At 37.8% G+C, this 24230-nt stretch overlaps 1 protein-coding gene across 2 annotated transcripts in view; it reads left to right on the plus strand.

Moving 5' to 3' along the window:
* The first annotated feature begins 11776 nt into the window (after positions 1-11776).
* The window catches only part of AGTR1 (angiotensin II receptor type 1), a 55096-nt gene continuing 42642 nt past the window's right edge, over positions 11777-24230 (plus strand). Inside the window, exons 1-2 of one of the 2 annotated variants that reach the window (XM_080654822.1) lie at positions 11777-11994; positions 21663-21747. The gene's annotated coding sequence lies outside the window, so the exon portion shown is untranslated. Of the gene's footprint in view, positions 11995-18015; positions 18107-21662; positions 21748-24230 lie in introns of those variants that run through there. The other variant, XM_080654823.1, reaches the window with a different exon arrangement.

Raw genomic sequence — 24230 nt, forward strand, 5'->3', positions numbered from 1 at the left:
AAGAGATAGAGGAAGTAATAAACAGATGGAAGAACATACCGTGTTCATGGATTGGTAGAATCAACATCATTAAAATGTCCATACTACCCAAAGCAATCTATCGATTCAATGCACTCCCCATTAAAATACCAACAGCATATTTCACAGACCTAGCACGAACTCTCCAAAAATTCATCTGGAATTAAAAAAGACCCCAAATAGCTGCAGTAATCATGAGAAAGAAGAACAAAGTAGGAGGGATCTCAATACCAGATATCAAGCTGTATTACAAAGCCACAGTTCTCAAAACTGCCTGGTGCTGGCACAAGAACAGACATATAGATCAATGGAATAGAATATAGAACCCAGAAATCGACCCAAACCACTATGCTCAATTAATATTTGATAAAGAAGGCAAGAACATACAATGGAGTCAAGACAGTCTCTTCAATAAATGGTGTTGGGAAAATTGGACAGATACATGCAAAAAAATGAAACTAGACCACCAACTTATATCATACACATAAATAAACTCAAAATGGATAAAGGACTTAAACATAAGATGGGAAACCATAAAAATACTAGAGGAACCCACAGGCAGCAAAATCTCAACATATGCCGAAGCAATTTCTTTACCAACACAGCTCCTAGGGCAATGGAAACTAAAGAGAAAATAAACAAATGGGACTACATCAAAATATAAAGCTTTTGCACAGCAAAAGAAACCACCAACAAAACAACAAGAAAGCCCACTGCATGGGAGAACATATTTGCCAGTGTTATCACTGATCAGGGTTTAATCTCCAACATTTACAGGGAACTCATTCAACTTAACAAAAGGAAGACAAACTACCCAATCAAAAAATGGGCAACAGACCTAAATAGATACTTTTCAAAAGAGGACATAAGGAAGGCCAAGGGACATATGAAAACAGGTTCAAAGTCACTAATCATCCAAGAGATGCAAATCAAAATGACAATGTGGTACCATCTCACACCTGTCAGAATGGCTATCATCAACAAATCAACAAATGACAAGTGCTGGGGAGGATTCGGAGAAAAAGGAACCCTCCTTCACTGCTGGTGGGAATGCAGACTGGTGCAGCCACTGTGGAGAATAGTATGGAGTTTCCTCAAAAAACTAACAATGGAACTCCCATTTGATCCAGTGATCCCACTTCTAGGAATATATCCCAAGAAACTAGAAACACCAATCAGAAAGGATATATGCACCCCTATGTTCATAGCAGCACAATTCACCATTGCTAAGATTTGGAAACAGCCTAAGTCCCCATCAGCAGATGAGTGGATTAAAAAACTGATACATCTACCAGGGGTCCTTAAACTTTTTAAACAGGGTGCCAGTTCACTGTCCCTCAGTCCGTTGGAGGGCCGGACTATAGTTTAAAAAAAAAACTATGAACAAATTCCTATGCGCACTGCGGGCCCGGGACGAGTCGGCTGCTAAGTAGGACAGGCAGCGGCACCCGGCTGGCCAGATAAATGTCCTCAGCGGGCCGCATGTGGCCCGCAGGCTGTAGTTTGAGGACCCCTGAAATGGAATACTGCGCTGTGGTAAAAAAAAAAAAAAAAAAAAAAAAGAAGGAATTCTTACCATTTTCTACAGCATGGATGGAACTGGAGAGCATTATGCTAAGCAAAATAAGCCAGTCAGAGAAAAATAAATATCACATGATCTCACTCATTTATGGAATATAATGAACAACATAAACTGATGAACAAAACAGATCCAAAGACAGAGAAGCATTGATCAGACCATCAAACCTCAGAGGGAAGGTAGGGGAGGGTGGGGGTAAGAGGGAAAGATTAACGAAAGGACTTGTATGCATGCATACAAGTCTAACCAATGGACACAGACAACAGGGGGCTGAGAGCATGAGTGGAGGGGTGGGGGACAATGGGGCAATAAGGGCATATATGTAATATCTTAATCAATAAAGAAAAAATTAAAAAAAATTATAATCATAACTTTTCTAATATTTAAGATGTGCCTAAGGGGAGACCCAGGAAATTACCAAGCACTTAATATCAATACTTGGAAAGAGTAAGAATAAATAATAATAGAATTGATCAGGAAGTATTTATGTAAGAACAATTTAATGAGTAACTAGCAGCATGAGTTCATGTAGAAAGATCATGGAATACAAATGAGACAGAAAGTGTGAGTATGAGCAGAATCAGCCAAAAGAACCAAAATTTGTCCATTTCAAATTATGCCAATAGCCATGTGAAAGTAGTGTTTTAAATTAAGTTAATCCTATAAGAATAAATATGAAAGTAACTTTTGGTTGATATAAAGACAGCAATTAATTTTAAAAACTTGCTATCCAGAAGATACCTTCAACCCAACCACAGCTCCACCACAGGATTCCAAGTGGTGTATATGAGTGCCAATGGTATTACTTCAACACTCTTACTCCATCTCCCAAGAAACAATTGCTCAAACCTTTCTAATAAGTGATTTTTTCAAGGCAGCCGAAGCTAAACTGTTACGCTGGCTATCTTTGCAAAAGCCTCCAGCATGAAAACTAGTCCTGACAAGATCAGAGCTATTAGCAATGCAGAGGCTGCAGGTGACTGTTTCAAATTTTACTTTTTTAAAGATAATTTCTTTATGTGTAAGGAAGTATTTGACCTGCAGGGTCAAGTTAAACATTCTAAATGGACTAGAGCAGTGGTTCTCAACCTTTCTAATGCCGCAACCCTTTAATACAGTTCCTCATGTTGTGGTGACCCCCAACCATAAAATTATTTTCGTTGCTACTTCATAACTGTAATTTTGCTACTGTTAATGAATCGTAATGTAAATATCTGTGTTTTCTGATGGTCTTAGGCTCTACAGCAGTGGTTCTCAACCTGTGGGTCGGGACCCACAGGTTGAGAACCGCTAGCAGGGTCGCCTAGAGGAAGCTTTATTCATTAGGAGTGGTCTCTAGCCTAATGGAGCTGAAATCAGCTATAACATCTCCCCTCAGTCAAAGACATGCCTTTCACTGCTTAGGAAGGACACTCCTGTGTGGACTAGGAATCACGCAGCTCAGTCAGCAGGTGGGCGTGTGCCCTGGGCCAGCAGAAGCATTCTCAAGGTGGCCTGATGCCAGACAAGCATCAGCCAAGTGGGCAGCCTGATATCATGACCTCTGTAAAAAGTCAAGGACAGCAGGCATGATTGTGTGGATGAACTATCTCAGAGTAAAGAAGAAGCCACCCACACAAACTGAACCAAAATAAGAAACATGGTAGGAAATATTTGGATTATATTCTGAAGACAATGGGAATTTAAGTAAAATTGGGACAGCTTAATCTCATCTTTCCTCAGCCAGTTAAATCCAAACAAAACTTTGTAAATGCCACCCAGTTTTCTAGAATGTTTAATCTGAAAGTCTACTGAGTTCTTTATATGGGTCCAAATATATACTATTTTCCATCTAGCTAAGTATCCACCTTTATCTTTCCAGATATGTAATTTCTCAGCACCTTCATTATTTTAGCATTTTTATATAAAACTTCCTTATTTTAAAGTTAAATACTTAAGAAATTGATAGTTTTTATGTATATCAGTTCCTCTGTGCAGAGCATGATATATTACCAATAATTCAATGATCCTATATAATAAAAGCCTAGGTGGCGTCATGCCCTCGTACGACGTCATCACAAGATGGCCACCACAAGATGGCCACCACAGATGGCTGCTTGCACAGCAGAGGCGGGTCCTGGTGGCTGCTCCGCGTGGTGAGGCCTGGGGGTCCTGCAGCTCTGTGCAGCATGGAGGAGGCTGGTCCCGGTGGAGGAGGTGGGTCACAGCAGGGGAGGGCAGTTGGGGGAGGTCAGGCTGGCAGGGGAGGGCAGTTGGGGGTGATCAGGCCATCAGGGGAGGAGTTAGGCGTCAATCAGGCCAGTAGTGGAGCGGTTAGGGAGCGATCAGGCTGGCAGGCAGAAGCAATTAGGGGCAATCAGGCATGCAGACAGGAAAGCGGTTAGGAGCTAGCGGTCCTGGATTGTGAGAGGGATGTCCGACTGTCGGTTTAGGGATGTCCTAAATCAGCAGTCAGACATTCCCCAAGGGGTCTCAGATTAGAGAGGGTGCAGGCTGAGTTGAGGGACACCTCCCTCTGTGCACAAATTTTGTGCACTGGGCCTCTAGTTATTAATGAAATATTCAGATTTAAAACACTCACACTTTACAACTCTCCTGTTGGGAATTTTATTTAAGTAGTATTTTTTTCAGTCTTTCCTATCATATATCAACTTTTTTTTTTTAAGTCCTCACCCGAGGATATGTTTCATTGATTTTTAGAGAGAGGAAGAGAGAGATAGACATCAATTTGTTGCCTCCCGTACACGTCCAGATTGGGAATCAAACCCACAACCATTTTTGTGTACTGGATAACACTCCCACCAACTAAGCCACTCAGATAGGGCTATCAGAATTTTTATTGATAAATATAGTAACCTTGCCTTTTTTAAAAAAGTGAAATGAATTCAATATTAAGTTGATCCATCTTCAATTTACTACATCTGACTTCATCTCTAAAGTTAAGAATGGAACATATGTAGTACCTTAAGAATGGCACATATGTAAAGTTAAGAATGGCACATATGTAATACCTTAATTAGGAAAGAGTAAGAATAAATAATAATAGAATTGATCAGGAAGTATTAAGTCCTCACCCAAGAACTTAATCCAAGAAGATGGATCAACTTCACTATGCACTAATATTTTTCCTGTTTCCTCATAAACATTTAAATAATTTAAAATATCTAGTGCATAGTTAAAGCAAAATATGACTTAGAATAATATATTTAACTCTTTTAGATTTTTCTTGATCTTTACAAATTTTATCACATCCACCAGCTTATTGGATAATGTCTTTATGCTCTGGTGGGTTACAGAACTAAGTAAATATTCCTTCTCCATCTTTATAAATGAAGGTGATAAGTAATAGTCAGAATCTTGTCTGATTAATGATCTATGAAGTTTATAACTTTGTTTTTTTTTAAGTGCTTACATTTGTAAAAGATAGAAAATCAGAAAGGTAAAGCAGTTGTTTACACTTTGCATGCAATTGAAATAGATAACCTGAGACATAGACTATCATTATAATACACAGCACTGTAAAACTTCATTATAGTTAATGAGGCTATCAATATGCCTCCCGACAAGAATGTTCAATGATACTGTTTTACTGTTATAGTCATCTCTTTCTCTATATTCCTATAAAACTATTTAAAGCAGTGTATCAATTTTAGTAAAGTATATTGAGTAAGATAGATTCCTTAGGATTTCTTAGACATTTTAATTTTTGGATAACATAATATTTAGAATTATTGGGATAAATTTAAAAAGCTAACATTTCTTGAGCACTAATTCAGACCAGGCACTGTTTTTTGTTTTTTTTTTTAATATATTTTATTGATACTTCACAGAGAGGAAGGGAGAGGGATAGAAAGCTAGAAACATCGATGAGAGAGAAACATCGATCAGCCGCCTCCTGCACACCTCCCACTGGGGATGTGCCCGCAACCAAGGTACATGCCCCTGACCGGAATCGAACCCGGGACCCTTCAGTCCGGAGGCTGATGCTCTATCCACTGAGCCAAACCGGTTTCGGCCAGACCAGGCACTGTTTGCTTTACAAGTATTACTAGTAATTCAATGAATCCTCATTCACACTGAATTAGGTGCTATTAGTGCCCACATTTTGCTGATGAGTAAACTAAAGTATAGGAGGTTAAACAACTTTTCCAAGTTCACACAAATACTAAACAGGGTATTGGAAAACCCTTATTTTAAGGGAAGATCCAGATGTCAACTAGCTTGGCCAAGCTCCACTGATGCCTCTTGAGAGAATGGAAAATAGACTCCAGGTCTGTGACCTCCAACTTATCATCTCCTCCCATAAAATCATGTTACATTTTATTTTTAAAAACAGTACAAGCATAGGCATACTCACAGGGCAGAAGTCACTGGGCCTTCAAGTTTAGTGTCAGCAAAAACTGTCCACAATAGGTGCCCCTGATAGCCTTACTCTCCAAACAGTTCCTGTGCTAAGTTCCCTGACTTCTTATACATTCTGCTAATTTTTATAGTGATGTAATTTTTATATAAAATTTTGATAACATAGACAAGCATAAAAAGAAAACATAATTTAAAAATACCCATAATTATTACATTTAGAAATAACCATTGTATGCATTTTAGTGAATATACATCCAATTTTTTCTGCATATGCATGTATATATTTGTGTCTATGTTCTAGATATATATATTTTAAGATTTTTTAAGTGATTTTTAGAGAGAGCAGAAGGAAGAGTGAGAAAGAGAAAAACATTGATGTGAGAGGGAAACATCAATTGCTGCCTCCCACATACCCCCATCAGGGATCAAACTGGCAACCCTTCAGTGCACTGAAGATAAACAACCAACTGAGCCACACCAGCCAAGGCTAGATATTTTGAATAACAGTATACACACTGTTTCATATGCTGATTTTTGCTAATTTACATATCATGATCATTATCCACATTAAATATCCTTCTACAGTGTTCTCAATGGATAAGTCCTATTCCAGATGTATTATTATTATTGTTGTAGTTGTTGAAGAACATTAAGGTTTTTCCAATGATGTGATATTATGCATAATATTCTTATATATAAATCTTTGCATATATTCATGATTATTATTTAAAATAAATTCCTGGTTGATGAGGCTATGAAACAATCCTACAGTATCATTTGTTTTTTTACTTATGAGAATACTGGCTTTCCTACATCCATCCAAAAACTGAATTCTGGTTTTATTATCTTTTGTCTTTAATCTTTGATAATCTTATCGGTGAAAAACTGCAGCTCATTGTTTTAAGTTGCATTGTTATTACTGAGACGGGAAAACATATATTAGGCATTGCACTTCTTTTGCATGCCCTGTTGATTTTTACTCTAGTCTAATATTCAGAGCTGAGTCTTTCATAGGTGGTATGGAATCTGGCACAAGCTGAGCCTGAGCCACCACCGAAGTGAGGTACCACTGCCTTCACTCATCTAGCATTGCAATGCCCACTACCCTTTATTTCGGTGTTCCCACTTCCAACTTCACAGTGACAGTTACCTCCGATCCTGCCTTAGATGACACATACAGAGAGGAAAGAGAGAAAGAAGACTTCATTTACATCAAAATTTCAAATTTTAAATAGTAGGAACAAATTAAATAATCAAAATTATGTCAATGAGTTTATCTCTTTTTTTAAAGCATCAAAAAACTACTAATACATCCCTGATCAGCATGCAAAACTGCCTGCTTCTCAGTAAAAATTACTGCCATATATTAAAGTACCTACTATGTGCCAGGCACAGCATTAGAAGCTTTTATATAGACTCTTTCCCTTAACCCTGACAAAAGTTTAGGACACATTATTATCTCATATATGAAAACATCTGTAACAGAGGGGGAAACTTGTGTATGTGCAGGGGGGTGAAGAAAGAGCAGCAAAGCTGGGCTTCACCTTAAGTGTCAAGTGTTTAAGCTACAGCATCACTCTTCACAATAATAACGATGCCATTAATTTTTTGGAAACTTTTTCTTCTCATCTGCTTGTTTCTGATGACATAATATCACTGGAAGCAAACCCCGCCCTTTCGAAAGGTTTCACCCAAAACAGCTGATTCTCTAAGAAACTTCCTCAAAATTAAGATCATTTCAAAAACTAAGTTGGAATTTATTATAGGCATGACTATGATTAATTATTTATAGCACTAAATAGATTTAAAAATATAAGGTTCTCCTGAATCTTCAACAATAATCAAAGGAGCATTTCCTAATTTCACCCACAGATCCTGAAATTTGGTTGTCACCCACTTCTGACTTTTCCTCAAAGGCCATCTCTCTCCCAATTGTTATTGACAGTGGGACATCTGTGCAAAGTCCTTAAATAAATAAACCTGATCAGCTGCCTCTCATAACCAGATCAATACACCCCTCCCCCATCACACACACACACATACTCTCTGTAAGTCCTCTCTATTCTGTCTTGACATTGTTTCTAGTCCTTACGTAGAGCAGATCCTTGTTGCTTCTAATCTGCACCACTGTTATCTTTGCTTCTAGCATTGTTATACTCTGATCCATCCTACACATCATGCTCCTCCTCAAAAGACTCAGTCATTCCTCAACTGCTTAATTCAACTCAAGCTCCTCTACTAATTTCTGAACTCCACATTCATGCTAGCCTCATCTTTATAGTTCCTTCTACCATTCTTCTCTCTTAGCATTGTGAATGCTAAGCTCTTATGCCAGAGAAACTGGAATCTTGGCTCTGTCTCTTACAAATCATATAATCTTGAAGAACTTGTTTAACTTCTATACCTCAGGCTTCTCATCTGCAAATGGGTTTAATAATGTACCTATTTATATATGGGCTTTCTGTGATGATTAATTAGGTTAATAGAGATAAAGAATTTAATGGGTATCTGAAGTACCATAAGTATCCAGTAAATTATAGCTATTATTATTATTCATATGCTCTACAAAGTTCCAGCATTCCTCTTTCCCACACAAATAATAACGGTTTGCCAAAATATTTTTATACATGCTGTTCCCTTGGTTCCCAGTTCTAACATCCTATCTTTCAATACCCATCTCAACATTTCTGCTAAGATATATTGCTCATATGGGCTCAAAGTCAGTCTTATATCTTCTTGCATTAGTGGGAATTCTTACTGTGTGCCAGGCACCCTGTGCTTATAGTGAACTCAGGCAGGGCCCTACCCTAGAGGCACAATCAGGCAGGGAGGGAAGTTGCTGTCTCCCTGCTGGGTTAGGATGTGCAGGGCTCCATGTCTTCCTCAGCCTTGCATCCCTTCCAGGACTGACCAGCAGACCCTGAGCGACAGATAAGAATGGATTACTCTGACACGCATTTTTGTGAAAGAGAGGCTAAGAGGCTGCTTGGTAGGAGGCACCAAAACAACCCCAATTGCCTGCCTCCTTAGGTTTTTATTGTAACAGCAGCTTGAACTAAAATTAACCTCTAGATACAATCAGCAGGGTAAGTATCCTTGAGAAAGCACATGCTTCTACAAGGTCAGGTCTAAAAGACTAAACATAGAGATTCCAGCAAAATACCCAGGTGCTTGGACTTTTTTGGAAAAGTCAAGGCAGGGGCTGCCGCCTTTGGCAAGGTCCCCTGAAAGGCCCCCCACCTTTCAGAGAATCTTCCTTACAGACTTTCCAATCAAGTCCCACGCTTCTCCACACATCCCCACTAAGTCCTCCTGCAGAAACCCATGCTTACTACATAGCTGATTATATTGTACAAAAGTTGGTATTTTTAATTTTGTGAAAATTAAAAAAATGTAAGTTATCATATGGTAACTCTATACTCAACCTTTTCCAAAGTGGCTGTACCACTCACATTTTTACCAAAAACGTCAGAGGGCCCCAGTTTCTCCACATCCTTGCCAATACTTCTATTATCTGATTTTGTTATAGCTCTCCTAGTAGGCATGAGGTGATATCTTGTTATGGTTTTGATTTTCATTTCCCTGATTACTAATGATGGTGTATATTTTTCATATGTTTATTGGCCATTTTGGCCATCTTCGTTGGCCATCTTCTTTATATGTTCTGGATACAAGTCCTTATCAAATATATGATTTGAAAATATGTTCTTTAATTCTGTGGGTTGCCTTTCAACTTTGCTAATGTTGACCTTTGAAGCACAGAAGTTTTTAATATTGATGAGTCCAATTTACCAATTTTTCTTGCATAACCCAGGGTTATAAAGATTCACTCCCATGTTTTCTATTATTTTATAATTTTACTTATTACATTTAGTTCTATGATCCCTTTTTTAAGGAGAAAATATCTATGAGCCATTTTTAGTTCATTTTTGTTTATGGTATTGTAAGAGGCCCACCTTCATTCTTTTGCATGTGACTCTCCAGTCCAGTATTATTTGCTGAGAAGACTATTCATTCCCATTGAATTGTCTTGGTTCTCTTGTCAAAAATCAATTGACCATAAGGTGCTGGTTTAATTTCTGGACTTAATTCTATTCCACTGATCTATTAATCTATCTTTACGCCAGTAACACACTGTCTTGGTTATTATAGCTTTGGAGTAAATTTTGAAATCAGGAATTGTGAGTTCTCCTATTTTGTTCTTCTTTTCTAGGATTGTTTTTGATATTCGGAAATCTTTGCCCTTCCATATGAATTTTAGAATTACCTTGTTAATTTCTTCAAAAACTTCTTGTTGGGATTATGATAAGAGTTGTGTTTAATCTATACATCATTTGTAGATTATTACTGTTTTAATAATATTATCTTCCAATCCATGAACATAGACTATCATTCCATTCATTTAGGTCTAATTTAATATCTTTCAACAATGTTTTCTGGTTTTTAGAATACAAGAATCACACCCTTTTTGTTAAATGTATTGCTAAGTATTTTATTCTTTTGACCTATGGTATATGTAGGTTTTTCTTCACCTCATTTTTGGATTGTTCATTGCTGGTGTACAGAAATAGAACTGATTTTGTATACTGATCTTATATCTTAAAGCATTGCTGAACTTGTTCATTAGTTATAATAGCTTTTAAATTGATTCCTTAGGATTTTCTAAAAACAATATCATGTCATTTGCAAATACTTGTACTTCCTCTCTAATCTGGATGCCTTTTATTTCTTTTTTTTTTTTTTCCTTGCCCAATTGCCCTGACTGGAACCTCTAGTACAATGTTGAGTAGAAGTGTGCGGGGCTGACATGGTTGCCTTGTTGATCTTAGATGCAGAAACTTTGTCTTTCACCATGGTGATGTTAGTAAGTTTTTCATAGATAGACTTCACCATCTGAGGGAGTTCCTTTCTATACCTAGTTGTTGAGTGTTTTTAACATGACAGGGTGTTGGATTTTGTCAAATATTTGTTCTGATTTATTAAGATGATACTGTAGTTTTTTTTTTTTCTTGGTTCTATTGAAATGGTGTATTATATCAATCGATTTTTTGTAAAATAATTTTGCATTCCTATGATAAATCTCCCTTGGTCACAGTATATAATCCTTTTTATGTTACTGGATTGATTTGTCATTTTATCTGTATCCATAAGAAATATTTGCCTGTAAGTTTTTTTTCCTGATATCTGGTTTGAGTATGAGGGTAACACTGGACTGATAGCATGAGTTGGAAATGATACTTCCTCTTTTGTTTTTGTAAAGAGTTTACAAAGAATTTATATTAATTCTTCCATAAATAGTTATATTTTGTTATAAAAAGTATAACTTTTTATACTTTTATATTTTTAAAAAATGAAATTCTGATAGCATGTCCAATAGGAGAAAAAAATGTCACTCTTTAGCTGAAATTTATCTATGAGCTGATCTGTGATCCACAACAGTAAAGCCCAAAGCCCAAGTTTGAGTTACAGGAAAGAGGAGTTCCCTACTTTAGCCTTAAAAGTTTTCCAAGTTAAAAAAAAAAAAGGTAGAAGAACATTACTCTCGGCGTGAATGGCTGCTCCTGGCCCCCCAGCTCTCTTCCGTTTCTCAATCTCTCCCCAAGCGGGTTCCAAGACAGGTGGGCACAGATCTAAAAGGTGACACTGGGAATGACTGCGGCATCATCCCGTTTCCGTTTGCAGCTGGAGAGGAAAAGGGTTGGCCGAGGGTCTCATGGGGCGGGGCGGAGGAGGAGGGAATGCAAAACAGAGCCTCCCCAGGAACTCAAGCCACAGCAACGCCCCACCCTATAAATTCCGAGCTGCCTCTTCGCTGACGATTCCAGCTCCTGTCAGCCAGGGCCCCAGCATTGGCGACAGGGTGCCTGAGCTGGCGCACGGCTAGCGGCTCTACCAGGCCCGCAGCGGCTATCGGTGCGGAGCAGCCCGATGGACCGGGAGTAGGGCTCAGAGCCCGGACGCCGAGGTGGCGCGCGAATAACTGCACCAGCGCGGCCAGCTCGCGAACCGACGTGCGCGCAGCGGCCCAGGCGCCGGTGAGTGGGTGCGGACTGAGGCCGGGCTTGAGGGCGGTGGGGCGGAGGTGGTTAGTTTCTTGTCAGGTGTCCTAAATAAGGGCTGAACTGGGAGGCTCCTGAGGACCACGCAGAGCGAATACATTTCGGGACCGCGCCCGTCCCGAGCCAGCCGCCCTTCCCCAAATCAGGTGAGGGGCGCATCTGGGTTGGGAAGGTACAATTTGAGCTTGTTTGCTTCGTACCCCCCCAAATGTCATTCCGATTTGACCAAACTCTTTCGAGTACAAGGGAGAAATCTGCAAAAATGGGATGAAACCAAGTAAACTCTCTTCCGGAGGCTTTAGCTAACTCCTGTCTCTTAACCCTGACCTGAATGGAAGCGGTCTGACTCCCCCGGGCGTTCATTTATTTTAAAGCTGTGCTACTTCTAGGGCGAAATTGCAAAGATCTCCACACTCCCCTCTGCTTCCCAGGAGATGCCCTTGCCCTGCTCATCTACCTTCAGCCTCCCTGCAAACCCTACCGACGGGTCCTTGGCACAGGACGCAGCCCACCCTGGGTAAACTCTCCCACCTTCAGGTTTCCTAAGGTGTCCTTTGATTCATCAAATTGGGGAAGGAAGAAGCCCACGTGTCTCCACACCTTAATCCCCATGGCCTAGGCCAGTGCACATTCCTAACTGAGCAGGGCTTTTAGAAGCAGCTCTTGCTGGCTCCTTTCCTCCACTCCACCTGCCTGTTTAGTGCCCCACTCTCCAATTATCTTAACCGTCCAGCCTGATCTCTCCACAGTGCCAGCCTGCTGAGGTGTCCAGAAGACCTCAGCAAGTCTTTCCCAAACTGTCTCCTGCTGCCCCTTTGTCTTTGCGCAGCTTTAGAAACCTGGCTATTGGATCCATCTGGGACGTCTTTACTAAATCTCGGTTTGCTGATGGCTTCATAAACATCAAAACCCACTACCACACTCAGAAGCACTCCCTCTTGGTGAAAGTCTGGGTGCTCTCTTTCCCCTGGGATCACTTTCAGGACTTAGCTACATTTATTTCTGGTGTCATTCCAGAAGGAGAAAGGAACAGTGAGGGAGGCAAGAAATCTGGCACCTTGCTGTTCCATGTTTATAACTTTGCAGAACAACTTGCACCTCCTCCTGAAGGTGCCTCATCCTCAACATGTCTCTCTTGGTGGTTATTACCTGAGGGATCTGGGCCCAAGGCATTAGCTCCCCTTAGCATAAGCTGTAACCCCTTGTAATCTTCTCTAAAAACGAAATGACCTGTTTCTCTGGTCTCAGTAGTGTTTCCCTAGCTCTAAAGGCCCCGTGGGTAATCCCTTCTCAGGTGCTCTGGATGCCACTGGCCTTCCTGGCAGACAGTGCAGGGCAGGGGAGCCCGGGAACAAGGAAGAGACTCCCACTTAACTAGCTGGGTGCTACTTCACAGCTCTGAACCTCAAGTCTCTGCACGTAAGTTTCCCTCCACTAATAAAAGCCTTTGATTCCTTTTGTTTCTTATTTATTGTTTGAAAATAAGTCTAAAATAATTACCCTTTTAGCCCATGTTTGGCATTTTAAAAACTGTCAAAGTAACTCCCCTGATAAATTACCTGCTCTGGAAAATCAGTAGGTCTTTCTTTGCTGGCTCTGTGTCCATCCACAACTTATGGCTGGCAGTTCCTATAACCTGACCTGAGACCCTGGAGTGGCCCCAAGTCACTAGGTCTCAACATTTGCTAAAGGCAAGTGATTACTAGAGTTAAGTTTGTTGTCTATTCTGTCTCTCCCTTCTTGTCTGACATCACTGGTCTTTGTGCCCATCATGAGGCCTTGATTTCTGGTTCAACTCTTCTTTGTCCTTGAAACGAGTCAGCTGCTCCATCATCCAACACAGATGAAAACTGGTTTTCTTCCATTGATCCCACTGGTGCCAAATAAGATTCAACTTCTTTATGAGTTAGAAAGTGTCTTTCAGTCATTGTTGCTTTGGCCATGCTCCCAATCCTGAGAGCTCTGAGTTTAAATATTTTCTGTCACTTTTGAGTCTGGTTCAGTGTTCAAAAAATGACAGAACTGTGGATTGCTCAGTTTTCTTATTGTGGCTGTTTTGCTAGTTTGAGGTAAGAATTGTATGAGTGTACATGATTTGGGGGTTTTGCTACTGCATATACTGTTATTATTACTAGGGCTAATTATTTGCCCTATGCTCATGGGAAAATAATTAAAGAAAATTTAATCTGCTGCTTACCGAAAGGCCAGGTAAAATACCATTTGAAACTCATAGTTTAAATGCATGATGCATGTCTCCTACAGTTTTGTTTGTGTTGTCAAAACAAACAACACGGTTCTTTTCAAGCGACCGCCTGAGAGTTGCCTTATTTTGCTTTCAAATTTGCTACAGGGACCAAGATCGAGTCCCATCAACACTTTCGTGTTTGGGCTGCCCAGTGCAGGCTCCTGGCCTTTCTTCCCATGCTCATTCGTGTACCTAGTCTTTTTCCTATTCCTCCTGACTTCGAATGCCAGAATCTCCCATGTAGGTTAGCAAATTAAGAATTTTATTCAGAAGTTTGAAGTAAATCCAAGAGTTGAGAGGATTAAAAAGCTGTCTTGAAGACACACTGTGGCAATAAACAAATCAGAGCCAGAGTAACAACATTAGACAAAGTATCCTGGCCAGGTTAAGAATGCTTTCTCCCTTGTTCACTCTACCAATCAACTTTTAAACCCATCGCCATTGGAAAGTGCTCATTCTTCTTCTTCAGAATAGGCTTCTCTTTCAATTTGCCTAAAGTCATCAAATTACATGATTCATGTTTCTTCTCACTAGGTGCTTATTCAAAATCTAATAAAACTTCCATAAGCAAAAGTAAATTATTTCATTTTCAGTCTAAATTTAGTTATTACTTTATATTTTCTATTTTATTCATGATATGAATTTATCCTACCAAAAATCAACTCTTCAGTGGCATAATCTATAAAACCAACTTAAATCAAGGAGTATCTAAAAGGATTTAAGGTAATATTGAACTAATGTGGCAAGTGAGTGCCATCATCCTACTAAAGCTCTAAAATATGTTTCAATCATACCAAAAAAAAAAAAATCTAAAGAGCTATAAATTTGCCAGATGTGTCATTAGTTAGTGATTACTTTAATGGCAAAGTTGACAACTGGAAATAGAAAACAGTATATATTTAGAATAATCATGGAAATGACAAGTGAATCTTGGTCTTAGCTCTGTTTTTATTCACATTAAAGTTTTGCTATTTAATTTTTATTCTCTTCGCAGTAGATGTCCATAGGGGAAAAATTCCCTTGTGTATGAAAACCAAATTGTCTTTCAAAATATTTCACTAACAGAGAATTCAGTATATATTATAAACACTGTAGGGCTGTTTATTTTACATTATTCTTATAGCTCAATTTAGAAGCTTTTTTTTTCTTTTGTTTGTTTAGTTTCTAAAATAGGTGCATCATCTAAATGTCTTAAGCAGAAATAAATGTCTAGAATCAGCCAGTTCTTGTTAGAAGTTCCTCCCTGTACCCAAGAATACTTTAAAGTGTATTGCTAGTCTCATGTTTAATTTTCTAACATTTACAAGTTTGGAAAATGGGTAAGAAATGCACATGCTTTGTTCTTCATAATCTCATTTTGCCTTCATATTTCAGGTCCCAATTCTAGATGTCTTAAAAATTTTAAATCACAGAATTAATAATTATTTAGTTTGTGTCAATTTTCATGTGATTTCTCGTTCATATTATACATATAAACGTTGCTTTGTTCCTTCACCAGATGATGTGAAAATCTTATTTAGATCAGTGTATTTAGTACTTTGAATGGTTAACTTCAGAGTAAGAGTATTAGAGAATTACATATATGGTATAAACTCTTAAAGGTAGTTATATGATTGCTAATTTGCTCTTTAAGCTTTCTTTAGCTATTTCCCATATTATATTAATCAAAGTCCTCTTATCTACCTTGGAAAATGAAGAATTTCACCTATGAAATATATCAACTATAGTATCAACAATAGAAGATACTTACAGAGGGAATACTGTGAATCTAGTGATATTAAGCCCCCAAAGACACATCAAAGTAGAAAAATGATCTTTGTCCTAGAAAAATGTTGTTCAAGCTAAGTACATATTTAGATATGGCTTTCTTTAATCATCTCAGTACCACTGGGGTAGGAAGCCATTTAAAAACAGTTCTCCTCCTGTCCACCTATCTGACCAGGTAGAATGTTTAATGTGATCACATTGCTTGATTCCGTCACTTCCAAGATAACCACAACAGCCTTCCCCTCCCCATGGGACTATGACTCCTTTGACAGTATGGACCACATGTCATATGTGGACTAAATATCCTTGTATTCTGTTACTAAGTGCTCCACAATTACTTGCTTACTCTTTGATGTTTCTTTATTTTCTGCTAAAGCTGTGGAAAATGTTAAATACTGTTTTAGATCCCTGTACTTTAGAAGAGAAATGTTAGAAACCATTTTTCTAATCTAATTTAAGTACATTATCCTGCTATAATACAATGACTTAAAATTGATGATGTAGTCTTACTAATTGGGGAATCAAGTATTAATTCCATTTTTTAGTCTTAAGCTGTAATGGCAAGGAGCAAAAAGAGGAAAGAATAAGAAAAAGAGAAATGAAGAATAAAACATTGACATGGTCCTAAAAGTGTTAGGGAACAAGTAAAGCAAGTATATTACTATCACTTTGGGAGCGTTTTAACTGGAATACATGTTGTCTGCACGTTCCTTTCTGCCACTTCCCCCTCTTTCTCTTTGCGAACTACTATATCACAGTTTAGAGAGCAACCATCCACAATTACCTCAGGTGTCAAGGTCCACAGACCAGCATCATGGATATCACCTAGGGGCTTGTTAAAGATACAGAATCTCAGACCCCACCTGGACACATTGAATAAAAATATGAATTTTAACAAGATCCCCAAGTAATTCAAATGCACATTAAAGTTAGAGAAGCACAGCAACAACCTATGACTTGTTCAACTAGAGGTTATTTTCTTGTTTTTTAAATAAACATTTTAAAGAAAACCATTAGCATGTATAATGTGCCAAACACAATGTTCAGTCTTTAAACATTTTTTATTTAATCCTCACAACATCTCTATGAAATATCCACTGCGTTATCCTCACTTTGTACATTAGCATTCTGAGTAATGAGAAGATAAATAGCTCACCCAAATGCAGTAAAGGGGAGATTCAATATTTAAACACAGGGATTCTGATTGCTGTGCTCTTAGGTGCCATCCCCACTGTCCAGGGGTCCTCAAACTTTTTAAACAGGGGGCCAGTTCACTGTCCCTCAGACCGTTGGAGGGCTGAACTATAGTTTAAAAAAAAAAACTATGAACAAATTCCTATGCGCACTGCGGGCCCGGGATGAGTCGGCTGCTAAGCAGGACAGGCAGGGGCACCCGGCGGACCGGATAAATGTCCTCAGCAGGCCGCATGTGGCTAGCAGGCCGTAGTTGGAGGACGCCTGTAGCTGCCTGCTTTTTAAGCCAACTAATTATTTGAGAATTTATTTAAACTTATGATGTGAATTCAGGTTCTGTTTCCATCATGGGGGAAAAGAAGATCTATTTCATTTTAGTTGTAACATTTGCCTGTCATCTTACATTTAAGTACAATAATGAAGTCTACAAATTTCTTCTTTAGTTGGAAAATAAATACTTAAACTATGGCAGCCCATTTTAAAACTTAAGGTTTGATATCTCTATTTTTTCTCATAACGTAAGTTTACTGTTTTTACCTTTTGGTGTTTTGATGATATGAAAAAAAGTTCTCTCTTGATTTGAACATGTTATTCCTTATATACATAAACTGTTCATTCCAATTCAAATTATGTGTCATTCTTTCAACTTTTAATATAAACACTTATATACAAGCAATTATTTACAAAACTGTAGTTGAATATAGTTACTAACCAGTCAGTCTGCAAGCTAGTGCTAACTTATTTTAAGCCAGTGACTCCACAAATGCTTCCGCCTCTGAACGCTTTCTCCCAGGCATGTCAATTCTCTGACAGCTGTCAGTGGATCTGGCCAGATGTCTGTTGTTTTGACAGGGGATCATTGATGTTGCTCAAAAGACTGAGGTGAGTCTGGGTTCCTTGTGATCATAGTTGAGAGGAAGGATATGTCATCAGGACTGAGAAGACACAATTTTCTCAGTCATGAAGGGACATATTCTCAGGAGACAGAATTTCACTAGCTGCTTGGATCTGGAACTTTAGATGTACAGGCAGCACTAATGGTAAATCATCTACCTTGTAAGTTACTGGTTAAGTCAAAATCCAGGGGAAATAGTGTCCAGGGGACAGCCTGCACATAGCAGGCAGTTTTTCTTAGTGCTGTGATTACACAGTGCAGTGGTCTTCTTATGACCCTTTGAGTCCTGCTCATCTCACTAAGCCCAAATATTTGTGACTGTGGCTGAATATAATATACACCAGTTTTTTTTAATAAATAAATGGAAAAATCATTATCATTTCTTCTTCCAGTAAACTTCATAATTTACAAGTTTATCATTACATATACTTTCTTCACATTTTGACCCAAATTATTCTTGTTATCCAATTGCATTGTACCAACTTCTAAATCTACATGGTTTGCCCTTAGAACAAGAATATTCCATCACCCCAGCTTTAATAATCTAATTCTTTCCAATCAAATGATGTCACTTCACATAAAAGATGTTATACTATGATGTCTCTCAGCCCTTAACCTTTACACAATTAATTGCTGCCACCTTATCAGGAATGAAAAAGAACCTGATATGATTGCTATGTAATGATTTCCTGAATGTGTCCTGGCCTCTGATCTACTAAGTTAACAGAAGATATTTCTGAGAGAAACACAAATCTATTTATATTTTTTAAAATTCCCATTAGGTTAAGCCATATGATGGAACATTATATTGTATAGCCATAATGTATTTATGTAAATATATATTTAATATATAATATATTTTAAAATATTTAATAGCAAAGAAAGGTAATCATAAGTGGATAAAGCAGTGTATAAAACATAAATCCCGAGTGTGAGCCAGTGTGCATATGTATTTGGTAGATTCTAGTCAAGGTTCCATTAAGGTCTTACTTAGGTCTTTGGTGTTCTAATAAAAAAAAATTTAGGTATATTGGCACTGATTTGTGAGTAAAATCGCCTATATATTTTTTTTAAAATGCCTATGTATTTGTAGAACAGAAAACAAAGACTAGGAAATATATATAACAAATCTTAAAATCTCTTGAAAGTTATTAAGATCAAAGCTACTAAGATCAAAGGTGACTTTTTTCTTTCCTTTTTTTTTTAATGTGCTTTCAAAATTTCCAATAATGAACCTCTATTACTTTTATACTTCTTACTTTCTGTTTGTCTTAGAATTTCTATTACTTTCCTTCTAACCCACTCTAGATTGTAGATCTTAGACAACCACTACGAACTCTCTGAAGAATAACACTGACAAATCTGACCCATCTCTAATTTTTCCCCCTAAGGTACGCTAGAACTTCACAAGATTCCACAGAATTCACACCAGAGTGGTATTTTATAAGAGAAGTTATCTTATGAGAAATTTCTTTTGCTATCTAAAAAACCCACAAAGAAATATGGATAAAAATAGATCCTTCTAATGCCAAAATTCTTCTGTACAACGCTTTAGTAACGTTGATGTCTGTTGTTTTAAAAAAGTAACCTAATCACAATCTTTCTTATTAACTCTTCAGCTTAAAAAAATTCTTACATAAAAAAATCAAAATCCATAATGAAAAGCATTGATAAATGCTTTTTTGGCTACATAAAAAATATTTTAATGGGCGTGTAGTAAAAAATACCATAAACAAAATAAAAAGATAAACAGGAACTTGAGAAAGCAATTTGCCACACACTGCATGTAAAATGCCAGTTTTCTTAATATAACATGAGCTCTTTAAAATAAGAAACAATGAACAACCAACTTGAAAAATGAGCAAAAGCCATGACTGGCAAACTTGTGAAAGAATAACTATGTAAACCAAGAAAGCAAAAAGAATTGCAGCCTCTTTTGTAACTAAAGAAATGCAAATCAAAGAAAATACATACTTTTTACTTATCCAACAGAGAAAAAAATATAAGATTTGATAAAAGCCAGATTTTTTGTTTCATAAATTAGTATAATTTTTGTAGAAGACATTTTGTAAATATCTTTGTAAAACTTAGAGTATACAATTTGCTTCAGTTATTATGTTTGAAACTTATTTTACTGATATATTCAAATAAATATAAAAATGCATATGTATAAATATCATTATTGAGGCAATTTTTAAGCAGCCAAAAAGGGAAACTGAAAAGAAAAAAATCAAAAAAACCTTCAGTCCATTAATAATGGACTGGTTAAATAAGTTATTATGTATCAGTGCAATGAATATACTATAGCACAGTACTCAAAATGAAGGAGGCAGCCCTGGCTTGTTTGCTTAGTGGTTAGAGCATCAGTCTAAGGACTGAAAGGTCACAGGTTTGATTCCCTGTCGAATGCATGTACCTCAGTTTCAGGTTCGATCCCTGTCCCTGTTCAGAGTGAGTGTGGGAGGCAACCATTCAATGTATCTCTCTCACATCAATGTTTCTCTCGCTCTCTCCCACCACTTTTCCCTCACTTCCACTTTCTCTCTAAAGATCAATGGGGAAAAAATCCTCAGGTGAGGAATAAAAATTAAAAAAACACACGAATGAGGCAGGTTTATGTACACTGATGTTGAAAGTTCTGCTAGCCATATTAAGTTAAAAATAATAAAGCAAAGAGTAGAATAGTAAAATGTTAATATGATGTGTAAAACTAAAAAAAAAAAAAAATGTGGATATACACATTTATATGCATGTAAATATATTTTCTAAAAGTCCTAAAAGGATACATAAGAAACTATTAGTAGAAAGTATCTCTGGGAAGTGGATCCAGAGAGACAATTGGAGAGGGCTAGGAGACATGTACTTTTAAAGTATGCTCCTCTGTAACTTGACATTTATCTCACATGCATATATTCTATGAACTATAAAAACAAAGATCTTTTAAAATATTTTTTAAATGATGGTTCAATAACACTGTATAAGCTTTGTATTAAAAATAAGTATTTATCAAAGTTTAACTAGATTCACAAGTAAAAATCGAATCTATTATATTTATTTTTAAATAGCTATATTTGTTTTGTGTAATTATGATCATTCATTTCTTATTTTTATTTAAATCTATTTTCTTACATTTCAATAATGCACGTGCATTCTTTGTATAAAACATTGAACCAATTTAAGTGCCACCATCCAGTGATAACCACATTTATATTTGGTGGTATATTTCTTATAGTTAGTAGTTATGTCTACAGAAATGTCTTACAATAAAACTGCAATATTTTACATGAAAATATTCTACTTCTTATTCTCTAATGTGTTTCTACTAGGGCTGGGGAGGATGTGGAGCAGAAGCAGAGGATGAGATCCCACGACAGGGTCGCCATTCAGTGCAGCCTGATTCTGTATAAGATGATGTCCTCGGTGGGGACCAGATGACTTCATTCCCTCCAAAAACATTCATAAAATGTAGTGTTAATGCTTGCTCTGTAAATTAAAAAATAAAATCTGACCATATTTAGTGAATCTCACTAATTTTTTTTCCAGATCTGGTACCTCATAAATTGGTCTAAAATGGCTGGGCCTTTATCTGAGTAATTCACTGAAGCCATCCCAGAAGCTCTGCGTCCAGGTAAATACCTTACACCTGTAGCACTGTATCTGTCAGGAGTTTTCTGTAATGCATCAACAGTAGAGGTAGCACAAGAAGCCACACAAATTCCTGTCCAGTGACAGAAACAGAAGAAGCAGAAAAGAAGGAAATTCCAGTCTTACCCTTCCAGCAGACAGCTTAAGAACACGTATATACTCAGAGGAGTTTAAGTGCAAATGGTGTCAAAATTACCAGTATATCCAGGTATAAATTGATGTTAAACCTTGTGAAAGATCTGCAGTCCCTTGTGACAGGGACTGCCCTCCAAGTGGGTGATGGCTTTCCATGCGGCACAGCTCTGGGCTCTGGAAGAACCAGGGGAATGCTGTGCCCTCTCATTGCCACAAGATGGGAGAATTGTCCTTTGAGATGCCCCAGCATCTCAAAGGACAATTCTGACTTCCAGAAGCACATCAACCTTAAAATTTGATCTGCTCACCTTCTGAAAAGCCACATGCCTCAGTCTCATTCTTACAAGTCTCCCTTACTCCATTAAGAAATAGGGAAAATTGCACTATGAGGTTGGAGATAGAGACTCCCTTTAATGCCCATGCTGGCTAAGGCCCTGGTATGCAGAAGTCCCTGGAGTAACAGGGCATCACACTCAGAACCTTTGTTGGCCCAACTCCTGTCAAATGAGTTTCATACAAATAAAACTCCTGAGTTTACCCAGCTTGCAAGATTTTTTTTTTCCTGATAAAAACTGAGCTCAAAGAGCAAGCCCTCAGCCTCCCAAATAACAGGGGCGACACTCCCTAATCCCTCTAGGGCGAATGAAGAGTAGCTTCCTTCTTCTGATTATGTGTGATTGCACCTTATCAAAGTAGAAGGTAGCTAGGATAGGTGGTGGGAAGGTTGACAAACTTCCTGGGACTTTATTATTTGCTGGATTGGCAAGTAGGAAATGCTTGCTGGAGGGCACTCCATGGTGGTGTTAGGAAACTATTTAGGACTGCTTTAATCTTGGGAGATAAAAATAGCAACATTCCACAGAGTTCTGTTGCTGGAAATCTTTAGGGCTTTGTGTGTGTGTGTGTGTGTGTGTGTGTGTGTGTGTGTGTGTGTGTGTGTGTGTGTGTGGTTAAGCCTAGGAAGCTACACTGTGCATATTTTCAGCAAAAATCCAGCTCTGGAGAAAGTGTTTAAAATATATGTCCTAGATAGGAAGACACTAAGACAAGAAGCTTTATTTTACCGCCTAAGAGTACTTAATAGAAGGAGCTCTTGGTCCCTAACAGCCCATCTCTGCTTTGCTGTGAAAGAACCAGGACAGTGATGCCTGGAAAGGAGGCTGGGACCAGCCACCATTTTGCTTGTTGGAAGCCCTCAGTTTCTAACATTCACAATTACATTTTGCTTACAAATAGCAAAACATTGAAGAAAACATTGTAAAATGTAAAGCTTTTTTCAAATTTTTAAGTTTGAGATGAATAAGCAAAACATGCTTAATTCTGAGTTATTTTTTTGTTTGTTAAAAAATTGATGCTGCCCCATGTGGGTGGCTCAGTGGTTGAGCATCCACCTATGAACCAGGAAGTCATGGTTCAATTCCTGGTCAGGGCACATGCCTGGGTTGTGAGCTTGGTCCCCAATAGGGGGCATGGGGAAAGTAGGCAATCAATGGTTCTCTCTCATCATTGATGTTTCTATTTCTATCTCCCTCTCCCTTCCTCTCTGAAATCATAAAAATATTTTTTAAAAAACGATGCTATACCAATTCTGCCACTAACTAGCAATTTTACCTTTGGTTTCCTGTGAGATAATCTCCAAAGCCCCATCCCAGCCTATGGACATTATATTGAAATACAAAAATTGTTTTCAGAAGGACCTTCTGAACTTTGTAATGTCCCTTTAACCAACTGACAACCACAGAACTCTGATCACTTATTGATTTAAACCAGTAATGTGTAAACAGTATTTTAAACTCTGTTTCATAGGACCAAAAGAATTTCAGTTGAAATCTACTTATGAAAATGGGGGAAATCTGATTAGGATAGTTAAAAGAATAAAGACCATATTCAGTGGCTTAACACCTATAGACCTGCACTGTTCAATATGGTTGCTACTTGCCACATATGGCTATTTTAATTTAAATATGAATTATTTATAATTAAATGAAATTGAAACTTCAGTTCTGCAGTTGTATTAGCTACATTTCAAGTGCTCAGTAGACACATGTAGTCAGTGACTACACTGGACAGCACAGATAGAGAGCATCTCTTTCATCATAGAGACCCCTATTGGACAGTACTGTATATACAAATTTATTAGTAAAGCAGAAGACTTCTATTGGCAAAAAGGCTGTATGCTTTCTTAAACTTATTTGGAAATTTAAAATAATTTTTAAATTCCAATTTTCTGAGTAGTGGGTTATCTGGTATATGGTTCTCACAGGCACCCTTTTCTTTTTCTTGTTTATTTGCTTATTAAAATACAGGAAATTAAGTCTTTCATGAAATGAC

Source organism: Plecotus auritus (assembly GCF_963455305.1).
Source record: "Plecotus auritus genome assembly, chromosome: 2".
Lineage (NCBI taxonomy): Eukaryota > Metazoa > Chordata > Mammalia > Chiroptera > Vespertilionidae > Plecotus > Plecotus auritus.